Genomic DNA, 18,026 nt, shown 5'->3' on the forward strand with positions numbered 1-18,026 from the left:
ATGATCTCCTTTTTGGGAAAAGTTCCCTGAGAGTGCCTGAGGCCAGGAAGCGCAAGATTTGGAGTGACATCCAAGAGAAAGTCAATGCCATTGGTGTCACACACCGCAGTGTGGAGGACCTACGTAAAAGATGGTATGACATGCGGCAGAGGTCAAAGGAGAGGGTGGCGTCAAGACTGGCAGAGGCAAAAAAAACCAGTGGGGGACCTTCCACTGCAACCGAACCGACGCCCCTGGAGGAGCTGGTGGAGGGCACACTGCAGCCTGAGAGCGTGAGTGGAGTGGCAGACCTGGACAGCTCGGAACACAGAGACACCACACAAGGTAAGGTGCATGGCAAAACCCCCTGATACATCTCCAAACCACCCACATCCCCCAAAAGGCAACCTGACTGCAACTCCAGTAAATGTCACACAGCACACACAGCAATGCATTAAGGGAGACGTAGTCACATGTACTGATAACTGTGCCAGTGAGACACAGACAGGTGGAATGGGAAGGACTCCATCATGCAGATATAGAAAAAGACCGATAGTGCCCATGTTTATTTATTTACTAAAAGTAATGCATGACAAATACCAGACAGGACACAGTACTAATGTGTGTCATTTAATCCACAGCACCACCACCAACACAGGATAGTGAGGCTGAATGTTAGCCAACAGCTGAGATGGAGCACGAGGCAGGCCAGAAGGATCAGGGCGAAGCCACAACTGGCGACACAGCACAATGCAGGCGCCGCAATATTGTCCCACCACTACCACTGTTGGAGACACAGGCACCAGACAGAGCAGAGGAGCAACAGCCAGTGCACAGGCAGCGTGCAGGACAGCGCCAAATACAGTCCCCGGAACAATCAAGAGTAGGGAGAGTGATGAGAGGCAGGGCACGGGCGTCCACCAGCACTGCTCCTGGTGAAGAGGACACGGTGTTCTCGGGCCTGGAGGGCAGCATGCTCAAGCAGCAGCGCCTGCAAGTGAAGGGAATCAGGTCAATACAAAGGCAGCTGGTAGCACATAACCACAACATGACGGAGTTGCGCGAAGGAGTAATGGGCATGACTGCTGCATTGGAGGGACTGTGCAGGGAGATAGCGAGGGACAGGGCAGCCCGGCGGCAGGACAGACATCGCCTACACACACGGCTGGACCTATACACCAGGGCTGTGAACCGCCAGTCAACCGCCACATCCCTGCTGGCCAGAAGATGTGTCAGCATGCAGCGCGAGATGGCCCACTGCTGCCAGGATGTCGGCAGTGTCTTGGTGCAGGTCACACATGCGGTGGACCAGATGCGCGCAACTGCCACAGGTGGCATAGGTGCACTTGCTGCCATAGACACCGATGAACAATCGAGCAGGAGCAGCATCACTCCCCCAATTCCACAGGACAGACGCCGGAGTTCACGCCAGGGCAGAGTGGAGGATGACTCCAGGGAGGGCACTGCGCACACACAACGAGGCGCACCAGGCCGTGCACGTAGGAGGTGAAGGGACACAAGGGACTAATGGGCATGTGTGACGCAACACAGTCCATGTAGACTCAGTGGCTGTTGTTATTCTTTGCACTGTGACACAAACATGTGCATGCAGGGACTTTGAAGTCACAACGTTAGATACCTCAATGCATGATCAGAAAGAAATAAACATCCCTGTAACTAACCAATCAGTTTCATTGTGTCATCATTACTCACTTAGAAGTAGTTTTGGGTTATCTCATCACGTCTCATGCGTCCGGCAGCCGCACCAGCACCTCCTGCCGGAGCGCGATGTGGTGCTGGTCCATCCTCATCTGATGATTCAGAGTCTGTCAGGTCCACTGGGGTTCCTTTTTTGGTGGCGATGTTGTGTAGCATTGCACAGGCAACCACTATTTTGCAACACGTCTCAGGGCTGTACTGTAGCGCTCCTCCACTCTTATGGAGGCATCGAAAACGGCTCTTTAGGATTCCAAAGGTCCTCTCAATGGCACAGCGTGTGGCTCGGTGTGCGCTGTTGTACCTCCTCTCTCCTGCACTTGCTGGATTCAGGTACGGTGTGAGGATGTAGTCACGTACAGCATACGCACTGTCACCTGCGGGGCATAAGCAGATTCTGGTTCAATAGTGTCCTGCCACTGCATCACTCTACTGCCTCTGTGTGTGTTTGCCATGCATTTACCTAGCAGATAGCCCTCTCCAAAATCACCATTTGTGAGTCTGCGATGTAACGCACAGTGGCGAAACATGAATGAGTCGTGTGTGCTTCCAGGGTATTTGGCCACAATGTCAGTGATTATATGCTGGGCATTGCACACTACCTGGACGGTCAGGGAATGATATGACTTTCTGTTGCGAAATACATACTCATTATGTGATGGGGGTGAGATTGCGATATGGGTCCCATCTACGCAGCCAATGACATGGGGGAATTGGGCAATTTGGTAGAATTCCTGCTTGGTCTGATCTAGTGCCTGTGGTGTGCTAGGAAATTGTATGTGGTGATGCAGCCTCTGTACCATTGCATCAAGGAAAGCGTGGAGGAAGCGCGATAGTGCACTTTGCGAGACACCTCCTGCTGTCGCAATGACCCCCTGAAAACTACCTGATGCCAGGAGGTGCAGTGGGCACAGCACCTGAACATGGGTGGGAATGGAGTGTGCCCTGCGTGTGGGGTGTTCAAGTATGGGTGTCAGCTCAGCTATTAAATCCAGGATGCTGTCTGGGTGCAGCCTGTAGTTCACATGGATCTCCTCCTCGGTCAGTTGGAAGAGGGTGATGCGTGCTCTGTAGATCCTTTCCTGGCGTCTCCTTCTCTGTGTGGCATCCCTGATTCGCAGCCTCCTGGCTATCACGTACAGCCCAGCCATGGTGGAAATGCCCTGTGGCATTGTGGGCCTGTTTAAATAGTTTGCAGTTGATTACCACCTGCTCAGTGTTAATGGTAATTGGTAAGTGCAAAATTGCGATTTCTGAAGATTCGCTAATTGCGATTTTTTTAAACATCTCATTTTGCGATATCGCAAAATGCGAATTCGTTAACAGCGATTTCCGCAATTCCTGGTACGCAGACTGCGATTACGCAAAAGGATTCGCAGAATCAACTTTCCGCAAATTAGCTAATCGCTAAATTTGCGATTCGCAATTTTTTTCTGCGAAAACCTTTCCTACATCGGTCAAGTATGTTTTGCGATCGCAAACACACAGATTCCTGCGATTCGCAGTGTTTGCGATCGCAAAACTGTTTCCTACATATGGCCCCTGGTTGCACTTCGTATTTTATGTATAAATGTTTCTCGAGGCTAACATTTGGCTTGAATGTTTCATTTTTGCATCAGCAGTATGAAGGTTTCACATAGGGTAGTTTGAGTGCGTTTTTAGATTGGGCTTTCAAGTTTCATTTTAAATCTGAGGTGATTTCGCAGGCTCTTTGATGGGGGACAACATGCGAGTGTCAGCACATTCACAACTGCACAGGTAATATACAGTGTCAAGCACTACTGAGTTTGAGTGGGTTTGTTTTTGAGGGAAACGTGCAATTTATGCTAATTCTGATGGATTTTTGCTCTTAATTTTCTTGTTTTAGTTACCCCTGACGAACAGATTGTTTTCTTGAAACACATTGGGTTTTCATTTTTTGGATGAAATTCTGGATTAGCACATGTGAAGAAATGAATATCATGGATTTTTAAATGTTGGAATCACTACATTGCCAATGAACAGGGAAGGTCTGTATAGCATGCTTCGTGCTGTTTGAACTGAATGAAACTTGGATTAAAATGGATGAATATACCTTTAAAAAAGGATGAAGGGGCGTGGCCAAGATGGCGGCGGAGTAACACCGATTTCTCGGGGCTCTGCTCGCCAAGGCCGTAATCTGGCAATCATCGGCGATTTCGGGACCCGCAACTAAGCCCTGGGGGTCCCGCAGCAAGCACCGCACTATAGAAGGTGCGGTGGTGACCGTGACTCCCTCGGCGACTCGGTGATCGGCCGCGACGACTCGCGGCAGACGGCAGCTGCGGTGCTGGAGGCCGCAAAGGATCGCCCGGGCCTGGGCTTGGCCTGGTGGGCGCACAAGACGGTGGCGGCCCAGCTGACGGCAGAGGGGGCAGGGGTCTGGTGCGCCGCCGGAGCAGACTGCGGACAGTCGGGGGTCCGTTGACCCAGTGGAGGGCCTCCAACTATGACGCGGACAAGCTGGACGTGGAGCCGGGGAGGAGCAGCCCAGCCCGATCCGGTGAGGTCGCGTAGCGAGGGGGACAGAGTAAGCAGAACTCATCCATTGGCGGCCTCCGGACACTGCACTTCCCCGCATCTACCTGCTGTGCATCGTCGGGCAGCCAGGGCCCCTGGCCTCCTGTGGTGGGCACTGGAGGAGGCCCCGTGAGTGGTTGGAGCACGGACGGTGGCGGACCCCGCTTGTCACGGGTCGGTTGGAGCACACCCTTTCTTCTGGTGCCCCTTTGATTCCCGGGAGGTGGCTGGAGCAGGGGGGCCTGGTGGGACACACGCTGGACCGGCAGCTGGCTCATGGGAGCAAGTGCAACTTATCCACGTGGAGCCCCGGTGAGAGGTGTCGAGCCCGGTGAGGGGAGTGACATTGCCTGAGGCCTTAGGCTGTGGCGGTGAGTGACTGGTGCACAGCGGAGCGAGACCTTGCAGTGGGATTGGCCTCCTAGCACCACACGCACGGTGAGCCAGGTGATCTGGAGTGAGGGGACCGAGCATGGCCTGGCTGAGGGCCTGCCTGGGAGACGCGCATTGGCCCGATCCTATCACCGGCCCTGTGGGTTGGCTCCTTAGTATGCAGCCTTGCCCCGCCGGGACAGGCCCACGACCCTCTTGAGGAAGCAGAGCGCAGGCTTGGGGCCCGGAACGGCGATGGTCCTTGGGGGCGCCAGGAGGCTATAACTGAGGAGGGTGCAACTGCGACGGTCATGGGAGTGACTCGCCTGGACAGGCTCCGTGCCGGGGAGTGGTGCTGACCGGGTGGTGCCCATCGGACCCTGTGCCCGCGTGAACGGAGTGAGGGTCTGTTGGCCTTGATGGTGGTGGTCTGAGACTGGCCCCCCAGCCTATTTTGTGGACGCTGAGACCCGACTGGGGTGCCACATTCCCCCCCTCTGCTGCGGTCGCACTCTGCGCCCATTGGTCTGCTGTCATGGCCACACAGAAGTCCAAGAAGGATACTGCGCATAAGGACCTATCCATCAAGGACTTGCTCCAGAAACCAGTAGGGAGGAGGGCAGGCGAGACGGGAGCCGAGCCGGAGGGTGGATGCGCAGCTGACCCGATCACCAAAGACTTTTTGGAGAAACTCTTCGGCACCCTCAGAGAACACTTCGCGAGCCTGCGGCGGGAGATGACGTCAAGCAGCTGCGGTCAGACCTCACCGAGGTGGGGGATAGGGTGGACACCCTGGAATGTAATGGGGACCGCTGCGAGGAGGAGCTTGCCACACAGACCTGAGAATTTATAGACTTGCGAGAGCGTAACGAGGGGCTATACCTTAAATTGGAAGATCTTGAGAACCGCTCGAGGCACTCTAACGTCCGGCTCAAAGGCGTACCACTTCAGGCAGACGGAGGCAAGTTGGAGGAGTGGGTCACCCGGTTCTTCAAACACCTGGTTCCGGGGCTCAAAGACGCAGAAATAGTGCTGGACCGCCCCTGGAGTCAAGCTATCCTGGCTGAAGAGGGGTGAAACCCCGAAACCGGTCCTAGGATGCTTGATTCCAGTCCAGGGAAGACATGGCTTGGCAGTTCGGGCTGGACTGTTCCCATGAGGCACAGGGTCAAGACTAATTTGCATATGGCCATGTCTGAACTGGGGTGGCGTGGTGAGCAAAATAACGATGGATTAAACCCAGATCTGTGACTGGGGGTGAATGTTTTGCCAATGTGCAACATTCTGTCCATCATCTTGTGTTTTTTGCTGTTCGCCCTATGTGAGAAGGGTATGCCCAGACGTGAGTCCCGTGCTCACTACTCCACTGGAGTCAAGCTATCCCGGCTGAAGAGGGGTGAAACCCCGAAACCGGTCCTAGGATGCTTGATTCCAGTCCAGGAAATACATGGCTTGGCAGTTCGGGCTGGACTGTTCCCATGAGGCACAGGGTCAAGACTGATTTGCATATGGCCATTCTGAACTGGGGTGGCGTGGTGAGCAAAATAATGATGGATTAAACCCAGATCTGTGACTGGGGGTGAATGTTTTGCCAATGTGCAACATTCTGTCCATCATCTTCTGTGTTTTGCTGTTCTCCCTATGTGGTAAGGGTATGCCCAGACGTGGGTCCCGTGCTCACTACGCCACTGGAGTCAAGCTATCCTGGCTAAAGAGGGGTGAAACCCTGAAACCGGTCCTAGGATGCTTGATTGCAGTCCAGGGAAGACATGGCTTGGCAGTTCAGGCTGGACTGTTCCCATAAGGCACATGGTCAAGACTGATTTGCATATGGCCATGTCTGAACTGGGGTGGCGTGGTGAGCAAAATAACGATGGATTAAACCCAGATCTGTGACTGGGGGTGAATGTTTTGCCAATGTGCAACATTCTGTCCATCATCTTGTGGGTTTTGTTGTTCACCCTATGTGGGAAGGGTATGCCCAGACGTGGGTCCCGTGCTCACTACGCCACTAAAGTCAAGCTATCCTGGCTGAAGAGGGGTGAAACCGCGAAACCGATCCTAGGATGCTTGATTCCAGTCCAGGGAAGACATGGCTTGGCAGTTCGGGCTGGATTGTTCCCATGAGGCACAGGGTCAAGACTGATATGCATATGGCCATGTCTGAACTGGGGTGGCATGGTGAGCAAAATAACGATGGATTAAACCCAGATCTGTGACTGGGGGTGAATGTTTTGCCAATATGCAACATTCTGTCCATCATCTTGTGTGTTTTGTGGACCGCACACATTGAGCTGGGCGCCCTGCCTCTGGTCCAGGCCAACCTCAGGATATCCCGATCTGTCTACATTCATACCGCCAGAAAGAGCTCATCATGGCGGCGACTCGCGACCGCACCACGGTGGAGTTCGAAGGTCTTCAAGTGGGGGTCTTCCAGGATCTCTCCCCTCTTACCCTCCAACGACACAGGGACATGCGACCAGTAACATCCTTCCTCCGTGACCAGGGGATTCGCTATCGATGGGGCCACCCATTCCACCTCTCCTTTATCTGGCAAAACGAAACTCGTGGTGTCCACAACTTACAGGAAGCAAGGGAAGTGTTAGGCGAGGCCCTGGCCGAGTTGGGGGACCCCAAGGGAGCAGAGGAGGGTTGCCCGGAGGGGAGGCCAACATGTGCCAACCGGAGACGAGGCACCAAGAGGGGAGCCCAGCAGCGATCGACGGAGGAGCAGCGCCAACAGGAGCGGGAGACAGTGCTGCGACAACTGCAGAACCGGGAGGGCTTGTACGTTGGCGGCGAATGAGGGATCCCTGGGGACATTAACTCTAGACATGCTAGCAGAAGGTTCGGTCCGACTTCATACGACAGGTGACCATTCTTGGTGAGGGGAGCCCCATCCCTGGAAAAGTCGATGCCGGAACGTCAAACTCATGGACCCTTTCACATTTGTGCCTACAAGTTCCATTGGAAATTGCTTTTTGATCCTTTCTCATGTTTGTCTCTAAATATTTTCAACCTTTTCTCTTTCCTTTCTATTCTTTGTCTCTTTTCTTTGCCCCAGAGGGTTGAGCCACCGGAATGCAGTCAGGTAGGGAGCAACAACATCTTGGGTGGCGGGGACAGGCAAAGGATGGGGCAGGACATGGGACACCACATCTGGGAGGGGTGCGGGATCATCATGTTCGATGGGGCAATGCAACATGTGGGCCCTGAATGTATTTTTCAGTGGGAGCTGGGAGGCGCGCTGGGTTGGTATTTCGGGGCCCACCTTCACACAAGTACACGGGGTCAATGGGAATTCTTAATCCGGACCTTACATGCCACGCCTATGTGGAGGTGGGTAGAGGGGGTGGAGCCTGCGGGCGGGCTGCTGGGGGGTAGGGGGACTGCCCTATATGTGCTGGTTACCCTGGAGGGGGGTCGGGCTTACATATGTTAGCACCCTTTTATCTATACCATGCCCAGACTTAAAGTAATGATTATGAGCTTTAATGTGAGAGGCCTTAATTCTCCTGTTAAACAGCATGCGCTGCTTGCCCTGTTGAGAGATGCTGGATGTGAAATTTGCCTCCTACAGGAGACTCACCTGTTGCAAGCGGACTGGAAGGGGCTCAGGACCAAATGGTTTGATAGACAATACTTTTCCTCGGGCCCGTGGAAGACGGCTGAAGTGGCAATTCTACTGGCCACGCACTTCCAGGGGAAGGTTGTGGGCACCCATGCGGAGGTGGCTGGGTGCCACCTGGCCTTGCGGGTGCTGATGGGGGAGCGCACTTACACGATTGCCTCAATCTACAGCCCTAACAAACGTAAGGAACTCTTTTTGCGAGACAAGATTACCTCTATTCTGGCATCTCCAGATGAGGACCTCATCATTGGGGGCGACTTTTACTTAGTCCCTGTGGCGGATCTAGACAGGACGACTCTTCGGGTGGGACATTCTAGCTCTATTTCCGATGCCAAGCTCAGGAGACTAGGGGAGGCCGGCCTGGTGGATGCGTGGCGTCATCACTTTCCAGCAGCACGGGAGTACACCTTATTCTCTGCGGCCCAGCACACGTATGCCCGCATTGATCTTTTTTGGACCTCGCCCAGGGACACGGCATCTATTGTAGAGGTGGCTATAGGGGCGGCGGCATTCTCCGATCACTCGCCGGTGACCCTGAGGCTGCTACTTCCAGGAGGTTCCTCCAAGCAGAGCTCCTGCAGGTTGAACTTCAAATTGCTCACCTATGACGCCAACGTCACTGAACTCAGAGGGGCTATTAAAGCTTACTTGGAGCTTAATGACAATGGCTCGGTGGAGGTCGACACCATATGGGATGCCTTGAAGGCAGTCCTCCGCGGTAGATGTATAGCGATAGCAGCGGGCCTGAATAGAGACCGTAGAGCAAAGAGGGCGGAATTGGAGGAACAAATCAAGGAACTGGAGGGGGTTCACCAGCGTACGGGGCGGTCTAAACACGGCGGCTCCTCACACAGGCTAGGAAGCAGTTGCGAGCACTGGACCTTGACCGTGCCGAATATACCCTGCTCCGCACCAAACGGCGTTACTATGAGGGTGGTAATTAAGCGGGGAGGCTTTTGGCACATGCTTTGCGAGCGGAAACAGTGGCACGTCGGGTGGCGGAACTGTGAGACGCACGGGGGAAATCCTGCGGCAGGATGACGACGTAGCGTTCAAGTTCGAGTCCTTTTATCAAACCTTATATTCCGCGGAGTATCTGGATCCCAAGGCGGTGGGAGACTCTCTTCAGGCGGCACCGGTGATTCTAATCGGGGCACACACCGCAACTGCCCTGGAGGCTGACATTGGCCTTATTCACAAGAAACTTTACCTGGACGCCGCCACTTGCCGACTGGGTGAGCTGGGATAACGCCGACTCGTCTTTTGGCCTCCCCGTGTCCCTGGAGGGATTGACCGCCATATCGCCAGCTAACAACTTGCAGCACCCGCTTCGCGGGTGCTGCTGCGTGGCATTTGGCGTGGGGTCGAGGCTGCAGGGGTGCCGGTGAGTGCCCGGAAGGAGGAGGGAATAACTGCGGGAGATAACAGAGGGCGCGTGCTGCAGGGACTCTCTAGACCAGGAGTCCCTGCGCTGCACAGGTGTGCACGGCCGCGCCCCCAGCAAGACACGCCGCCGGCCGACCAAGCTTTAAAACGTGAAGATTCCCTAAGTGTTGTGGGAGCCTTATTCACAAGAAACTTTACCTGGACGCCGCCACTTGCCGACTGGGTGAGCTGGGATAACGCCGACTCGTCTTGTGGCCTCCCCGTGTCCCTGGAGGGATTGACCGCCATATCGCCAGCTAACAACTTGCAGCACCCGCTTCGCGGGTGCCGCTGCGCGGCATTTGGCGTGGGGTCGAGGCTGCAGGGGTGCCGGTGAGTGCCCGGAAGGAGGAGGGAATAACTGCGGGAGATAACAGAGGGCGCGTGCTGCAGGGACTCTCTAGACCAGGAGTCCCTGCGCTGCACAGGTGTGCACGGCCGCGCCCCCAGCAAGACACGCCCCCGGCCGACCAAGCTTTAAAACGTGAAGATTCCCTAAGTGTTGTGGGAGCCTTATTCACAAGAAACTTTACCTGGACGCCGCCACTTGCCGACTGGGTGAGCTGGGATAACGCCGACTCGTCTTGTGGCCTCCCCGTGTCCCTGGAGGGATTGACCGCCATATCGCCAGCTAACAACTTGCAGCACCCGCTTCGCGGGTGCCGCTGCGCGGCATTTGGCGTGGGGTCGAGGCTGCAGGGGTGCCGGTGAGTGCCCGGAAGGAGGAGGGAATAACTGCGGGAGATAACAGAGGGCGCGTGCTGCAGGGACTCTCTAGACCAGGAATCCCTGCGCTGCACAGGTGTGCACGGCCGCGCCCCCAGCAAGACACGCCCCCGGCCGACCAAGCTTTAAAACGTGAAGATTCCCTAAGTGTTGTGGGAGCCTTATTCACAAGAAACTTTACCTGGACGCCGCCACTTGCCGACTGGGTGAGCTGGGATAACGCCGACTCGTCTTGTGGCCTCCCCGTGTCCCTGGAGGGATTGACCGCCATATCGCCAGCTAACAACTTGCAGCACCCGCTTCGCGGTTGCCGCTGCGCGGCATTTGGCGTGGGGTCGAGGCTGCAGGGGTGCCGGTGAGTGCCCGGAAGGAGGAGGGAATAACTGCGGGAGATAACAGAGGGCGCGTGCTGCAGGGACTCTCTAGACCAGGAGTCCCTGCGCTGCACAGGTGTGCACGGCCGCGCCCCCAGCAAGACACGCCCCCGGCCGCAACGCCACCTTTAAGAACAGCGCTCCTCCGCTTAGCGGGACGCCGAGCGAAGCCCGGGCAAAGGGCGGGCCCTCTGTGGCCCTCAGAGGCCAGAGGAGGCTGGACTGGACCATAAACCCTAGTCGGTTACACTTAGCTCCCCTGTGCTCTCACTGATAGGAAATATAGGCCATGAACTGTCGCGAAACCAGAAGTATGGCCGCTGTAGGAGCTAAAAAACTTACAGGAACCTTGGATGATTTTATCACCCGCACTCATGCGTTAATTGACGAGGGCATAACATTAATGGATAGGAGAGTGTCCCAAGACCTGGCCATGGCCAAACGATCCTCCTTGGGCCCTATTGCACAGGCACAGACACCCAACACTGATTCTCGGACAGATATACAGGCCCTAGTACATAGCACTGGAGAGATCGGGGATCTTGATGCCTCAAACACTTTACAGGACCTGGAGGCTTCTCCTAACCTTCATCTCCTATCAGAATGTGGAGTGCAACAAAGTGAGTCAAATACCTCTAACAATATATCCGTTACAAAAGAAAGGGGTCGGACAGAAGGGGCTATCCCTAAGCAAATTCGAAAGACCAATAAACCATCCATTCATAAAGGAAAGAAGGGTCGAATTCCCCCTAACCTCCCTAACATGGATAAATTGCCAGTAGTTTTACCCAGTTCCACAGGGGGACCGCATGTTATTAAGAGTGGTTTACCCTTGAGCCTTCCAGACGACACTATTATCGATCAAAGTCTGGAGGAAATTCTGGAGTTGACCGGGGAAGTTGGTAATCCAGTAAAATCTCCATTACAGGAGGGCTATGGTTCAAGCATGAATAACACCACTATTTTTAATATGTTAAAAGTATTGCTGGAACCCATAGAGGCTAGACTACGCTGCCTGGAAACTGTCCTAAAAAACATACATAAGGACATAAGTGCCCCTAGTTTTACCTTGAATAACAAAATTGCCCAGGTTACTATTCCATCGAAAACGGCCAATAAGCCTTCGGTGGCTGTTAACAGATCGCTGGAGACTATAAAAGTGGCCCCCAAGAATCCCAGTAACACTCCAAACCAGGTTGGCACCACAACAAAGGCCCCCATAACTGACCAATCTCAGAAAACAGATCAATCTCAGACAACAACTAAAATCAATCATAGCCAGGGGAGTGGCAGGGATGTACATATGGAAAGTTCCCTGCCTTCCTCGACGCCACCGCCCGTTGGGTGCATACCTTTCCCCAGTTCTCTGTGCCACCATAAGGGCATGGGACAGGGTACAGGAGAAATGCGAGCTGTCCTCCGTGGTCTCTCCTTTGACCCCTTTTATTGGGAACCCGGATTTCCCCCCCACCCTGAGGGGTGACTCCTATCTGCCTTGGCAGGATGCACAATGTAAATGTATTGGGGACCTCTTTGATGAGCGAGGGATCTTGGACTTTCCCCGGTTGGTAGCCCATTATGGCATCCCCAAGACAGCATACTGGCAATATTTGGCACTGCACCACTGGTTCACACAGCCACAGATTCGCCCGCACATGGGACGACTCCTCACACAATTCGAGATTTGGTATATTACCCGCACCTCCAACAAGCGCCTTCTGTCGGACATCTACGGGTTTCTCAACAGGGCAAGAATCCAGACAAAGACCCCAGCGCTGCGTCGATGGGTGGTGGAGCTGGGTCGCAAGTTCTCACCTAAGGAGTGGGCGGACATTGTACACAGGGCCCGGGCATCTTCCTGCAGCACTTCAGGGAAGGAGATGCTCCTAAGAATTGCGCACTATTGATACTATACCCCGGTGAGGGTGGCGAAATGGAAACCCCGAGGTAGCAGTCTTTGTTGGCGTAACTGCGCACAGGAGGGCACCCTCTCCCATATTCTCTGGCAGTGCCCCAAGATCCAAGCGTTCTGGGAGACCATATTACCTATCATCGACCAAATATACCAGACAGAACTCCGTAGGTTCCCTAGCTGTATTCTGCTGGGATTGCCCAATCCTCTCACGTACCCTCTCAGGTCCTGTAGGGGCAGGGCAATCACCTTAGCGCTGGGGGCGGCTAAACAGGTTCTCCTTGCTAAATGGGGTACAGTGGAGGTTCGGACTCAGTTAGACTGGCTACACAAAATGTGCTGCTGGCTGTTTGATTTCCTGTGCGGTGTTTGAGTCCCGCCTGGATTTGGTGCAAGGAAAAGTCGAGGATGATTTGATCGTTCTTTTGTTCCCTTGAAGTTGACATTATTTCTACTGGCTTTTTAAGCTGTTGTTGTTGAAGTGACCTCTGGATATCGTTATTTTTTGGCCTCTGAAGTTGCGGTGGCTGAATTGAACTCAATACGATATCTAAGCTATCTATGATATAAATTGCCTACTTGGGATGCTCAGTATATTTTATGTCCTGAATATGACCATGGATTAACACCAAAGGTCGAAACGCCGTAGACGCTATTGTGGCCGCAACTATTGGAGGACACATTTTTTGCCTACTGAAGTTTTATGTAAATTGTGTAAACTCCTTTGTTATGCAACCATCCCCTTGTCTGCCACTTGTCTGGTTATGTATATGTTGTTATGTTATATGTACCAGCTTACAACACTGAGCCGTTTTACTGAATACATTTTGTATGTTTTTCTATTAGGGTCTCTTTTCTTTTCTTTTCCTTTTCTTCTCATTTTTTATTTATATAAATTCATGTTTTCATTGCTTTTTGATATTTGTTTTTGAATTATACACTTTGAACCTCTTGTTTGGAATAATTACACAAAATGTGGGACATAGTGGGTATGGAAAGAATCACTGCCGGGATCCACAGCACACTGCCTAAGTTTGATAAGACCTGGGGGTCCACGGTGGCATACCTCTCTTCCGAGTTCATGGAGCTTACCTGCCCTCTATACCTCAGGATCCTACGCTTCCCTGCAGACCAGATGCCGGACCCGAAGGCCCCCTTACCAGCTCCCCAACCCTAGATCCCTACCGAATCTGTCATACTCTATGGGTTGAACTCTTTTCTTTCCTTTTCTGTTCTCTTCTTTTTCTCATTGCTCTTTGCGAGAGTGGTCTCGTCCTTCCTCCTTTTCTATCAATAAAAGTTTGAATTTGACTGAAGGTTCCCCACCGGCCGGTGGTTGTAAGTGGGTGTACTATACCGACTTTAATCCATACTCAATAACAACTACTTAAACCATAAAAAAGGATGAAGATGTTTACTACAAGTTGGGTTCGATCTAGCTTACGGCCTATTAATGGGCCGTGCACCATGGGACTGTTGTACCAAATTTGTTCATCAATATCACACCACACCCCTATGTGCCATGCCTGCCAGCAGAACATGTGCATAGGTCAGACACCTCTATGGCAGGACTTATAGCCTTAAGGCAGGGTGTACTATACTCATGTGAGGGCATATCTGCGAGAGTGGGTATGTACCGGTGATATCTAAGTTCACCCTTAGATTTTACCAGTGCACAGTGCAGCCATTATGTGTGCATGGGCTGTGCACTCGTCGTTATGAGTTCCCCACCTACATGATGGCTTCACTTTACCCCAAGGTGTGAGAAGCTGGCCTGGTATATGATGTCCACTTATGTAAGTGGGCATCTTGCACCAGTCCAGACAACCCTTATGGTGATTTAAGAGGTCATAGACAACCTTGAAAGCTTTCTAAGTGGTAGCTGTGGAGAGCAGCCTTCAGGCTTAGTCCAGAAGGAGGGTAAAGCAGCTAGTTTTACCAGAATGCAATCTTATAGTATAGATTAAGTGAAAAAGACTCACACAAGGTATTTATAAAAATATGTATTTAATATATAATACTCTCTAACACGTTTAGGTATCTCCTACCCTGAGATAAACACAGTGCACACAATACTTTGCAAATAAACACAGTAAATAGCACAGGATACACAGTGGACCCCAGGGGGGGACTTAACCATATACTTAGAAAGTGGCTTAAGAACCACGGGATCAAGACAAGGTCGAGAGGATGTAGAAGTGCTGGGGACCCAAGGAACCACCCAAGGTGAGTAGATAGCAACCTCACGGAGAGCGTGTGGGGTGTGGGAACACGACCGCGTGCTCTGTACAAATCTACGTGTAAGTCGCGGTTGGATTTTTAAACATTAAGGACCCTTCCCAGCAGACCCTGAAGAAACACCATGGAAGACAAAAGTTTGGCAAGCCACTCCACCCATGGATACCCTAGTACCCACCTTATCTACACCAGGGAAGCCGGGTGCATACGTGTGAATTGGGGTCGGAAACTGCTGTTGAACCCAATGGAGGACTTCGGGAAAGTGCCTCTGCTGAAGAAGGAGAAAGTGTCCGGTAGAATCCAAAGCTGGATTGTAGATGAGAGGTACCTGCAAGCAGAGGGGACAGAGTCTATGTCACTCAGGAGTGACAAGGAGTCTTGGAAGACGAATGCCCTCCAATGTTGGGTGTTGCAGGATGGATGACGATGATCTTGACTCCTCAGCTGCGAGAACCAGGGGACACTGAGGAAGACCAAGAGCCATGCACGAGCTGTCCCACGAAGGATGTCGAGTGCTGAGGGGTCGGTGTCCGGCGGGGGCACCAACAAGCCTTGACAAATTCAACCAATGAAGGAATTGAAGAAGGAGCAACGTCGGGACCAGCAAGGTCCAGGGGACTTACCAAAAGCAGGGGAGTCAGGGCAGGGCCCGAGCAATCAGAGGAGCCCAAAAGAAGCAAAGGCGACCCTCAAGTGGTACACAGGATGGAGGCACTGGAGTCACGAGAGGACCTCAAGCAGCTTACCAAAAGTTGCAGGCCACGATGCACACAATGCGGTGTGGCTGAAGATTCTGGTCACTGGAGGTGCTCGAGGTTGGGGCTACTTGGAGCCCGAAGATCTTGGAAGGAAGCCAACAAGCTTTGCAACTGCAAGTTGACGCGATGCACAGGGGTTTGGTTATTGCAACCCCCACGAGGGATTCAGCCCTCAAACTTGGTGAGAAGGCAGGGCAGGGCAGGCCTCGGGAGATGTGGAAAACCACCACCTGTGTTGCAGAACCTTACGAAGTCCGGAGGAGCTCAGGATCAACAGACCGATCGACTTAGTAGCGGTGCCTGCGAATGCAGGGAAGTGACTCCTTCATGTCAAGGGAGATTCCTTTTGGTGTCTTTGATGCCCAGAGGCCTTGGAAGGTTCCTGTATGGTGCACAGGCAGACGATGCAGCAGACTGGAAGGGAGACGAAGTTGAGCCCAAACGAAGTCCAGCAAAGTCTAGAGTGCCCAGACAGTAGAAGAAGTGATGTCTGATCTGAATCTTATCCCATGACGAATCTAGGGACCCACCCACAGGTAAGCCCTTAAGTACCCTTAGGAAAGGGTTGGGACTATTCAGGGGACCCTCGCCATGGAGGGTCTGGACAGGGGGGGGGGGGGGGGGGGGGGGTTACTCCCATGTCCTTTGTTCAGTTTCGCGCCAGAGCGGGAGCCAAAGGCTCCCAGGACTGGTTTGAACTGGACTATGCACAGGGACACCAAATGTGCCCCTCATGCAGACTTAGTGGCACTGGCAAGTGCATCCACTCGGTCCCAATACCCTAAATCTGGTCTGGCAGATGGTCACACCCCCCTGTGACAGGGTGCCTATTGTTCTGCCTTCTTCTGCCCTCCCTGTGACAGGATGCCTATTGTTCTGCCTTCCTCTGCTCCAGTTTGGCTCAGCAGCAGGAGGGCAGAAATTTGTTTCTGGTCGGCAGCAACCATTTTGTGCTGTCAGTGTCCAGAAGGCATTTCGGGCGTGATTTTTTTGCGAGCAGGTATGCTGTTGGGACGAGGCGCACTTAAGATTTCCGTTAAAACATAAGTGCTGGTACCGACCTCGACCCTCTGAATTAAATTGCTGTTTGGGACCTCCAATAGTTGGATATTTACTTGGATTTTACAGCCAAATTTTTGTATATATCCTCACAAACTTGAAATTGAGGATACCTCTGTGAATATTCCCTGCAGACATACCGACAGATTTTATCAGAGTTCAAGTGTCTGATGCACAACTTAAGCGGGATTTTTGCTCGTGTTCTTTAAGATTTGTTTGAAAAACAGTGGACGCTCCCTGATATGATGTTTTTATCCTGATGATGACCCTTAAAGTACCTTTGGGTTGAAACGTCGTCGACGCCAGTAGTGTGGCCTAAATGAAAGAGGACACAATTGTTGTATTGTGTATTTTTGTTTAATTTTGAAACCTGTTTTTTTGTATTTTTCCTCAGCCACTACCCACTAGTTTACACTTGTCATTGTTTATAATTGTAATACTATCTGTGTAACTGTATGAGTGCCACTAATAATGTATGTAATATGTTTTTTTGTTTTTTGTCTAATTAATATTAAATATCAGTTTTTTATACAATTACTGGTACATGGGTTATGTGGAATATAGTTAGCTTTTGTTTCCTCTCTTTCTATAGGTTCTTTCCTAAATTTTAATAAAACAAACTTTGTTTTCAGTTTGGCTCATGAACCATTGTTTGGATTATAGGGTCTTTAAGGTTGAAACAGGGAACACTGAGAGCCTAGTGGAGGGTTCTTCCAGTGCTTGGAATTATACCTCCCACACCGTTTACGGTGTGGGGGTATGATTCCAACATGTTTGATACCAAACATGATAGGATTTGTTGCAGCTGTTTTCAAGATGGTCATAGCGTAATTACGTGGTGCCCCTCTAAGTGGTATCTGGCTGCTTCACTGACAGCCTGGGAGAATGGACTCCATAGGATGTAGGAGTGTCTGGCTCATGCAAGGGCACCCTCTCACTTAGAACCAAGCACCCTGCCTTCAGGATTGCAAAGGCCTGCTATAGGGGTGACTTATAGGTTTTGAGTGCAGTGACCCTAGATATAGGAAACCTATATCTTTAGTAAGTGGTTCTAGCACCAGCTTACACAGGCGGCAATGGCAGGCCTGTAGTTCCATTTTGAATGGTCTCCCATGGTTGGCATAATGCATGCTTCAGACCATGGGGGACCTATGCCCTGGGTACCTTAGTACCATATACTTGGGACTTATAAGCTTGCTCACTTTGCCACTGGATTCAAGCCAGCCCGGCTGATGAGGGCTGTTAGCCTGAAACCGGTCCCAGGATACTTATTTCCGGTCAAGGGAAGATATGGCTTG

General features: G+C 52.3%; 1 long non-coding RNA gene across 1 annotated transcript in view; it reads right to left on the reverse strand.

Annotated features, from left to right (window-relative positions):
* Positions 1–516: 516 nt before the first annotated feature.
* Positions 517–18,026, reverse strand: part of LOC146789504 (uncharacterized) — a 50,303-nt gene continuing 32,793 nt past the window's right edge. The window contains exons 2-3 of the long non-coding RNA XR_014970108.1: positions 1,693–2,072; positions 517–970 (exon numbers count right to left, since the gene is read on the reverse strand). This is a non-coding gene — a long non-coding RNA (uncharacterized LOC146789504). The remainder of the gene's footprint in view (positions 971–1,692; positions 2,073–18,026) is intronic.

Source organism: Triturus cristatus, chromosome 10, assembly GCF_964204655.1.
Source record: "Triturus cristatus chromosome 10, aTriCri1.1, whole genome shotgun sequence".
NCBI classification, from domain to species: Eukaryota; Metazoa; Chordata; class Amphibia; order Caudata; family Salamandridae; genus Triturus; species Triturus cristatus.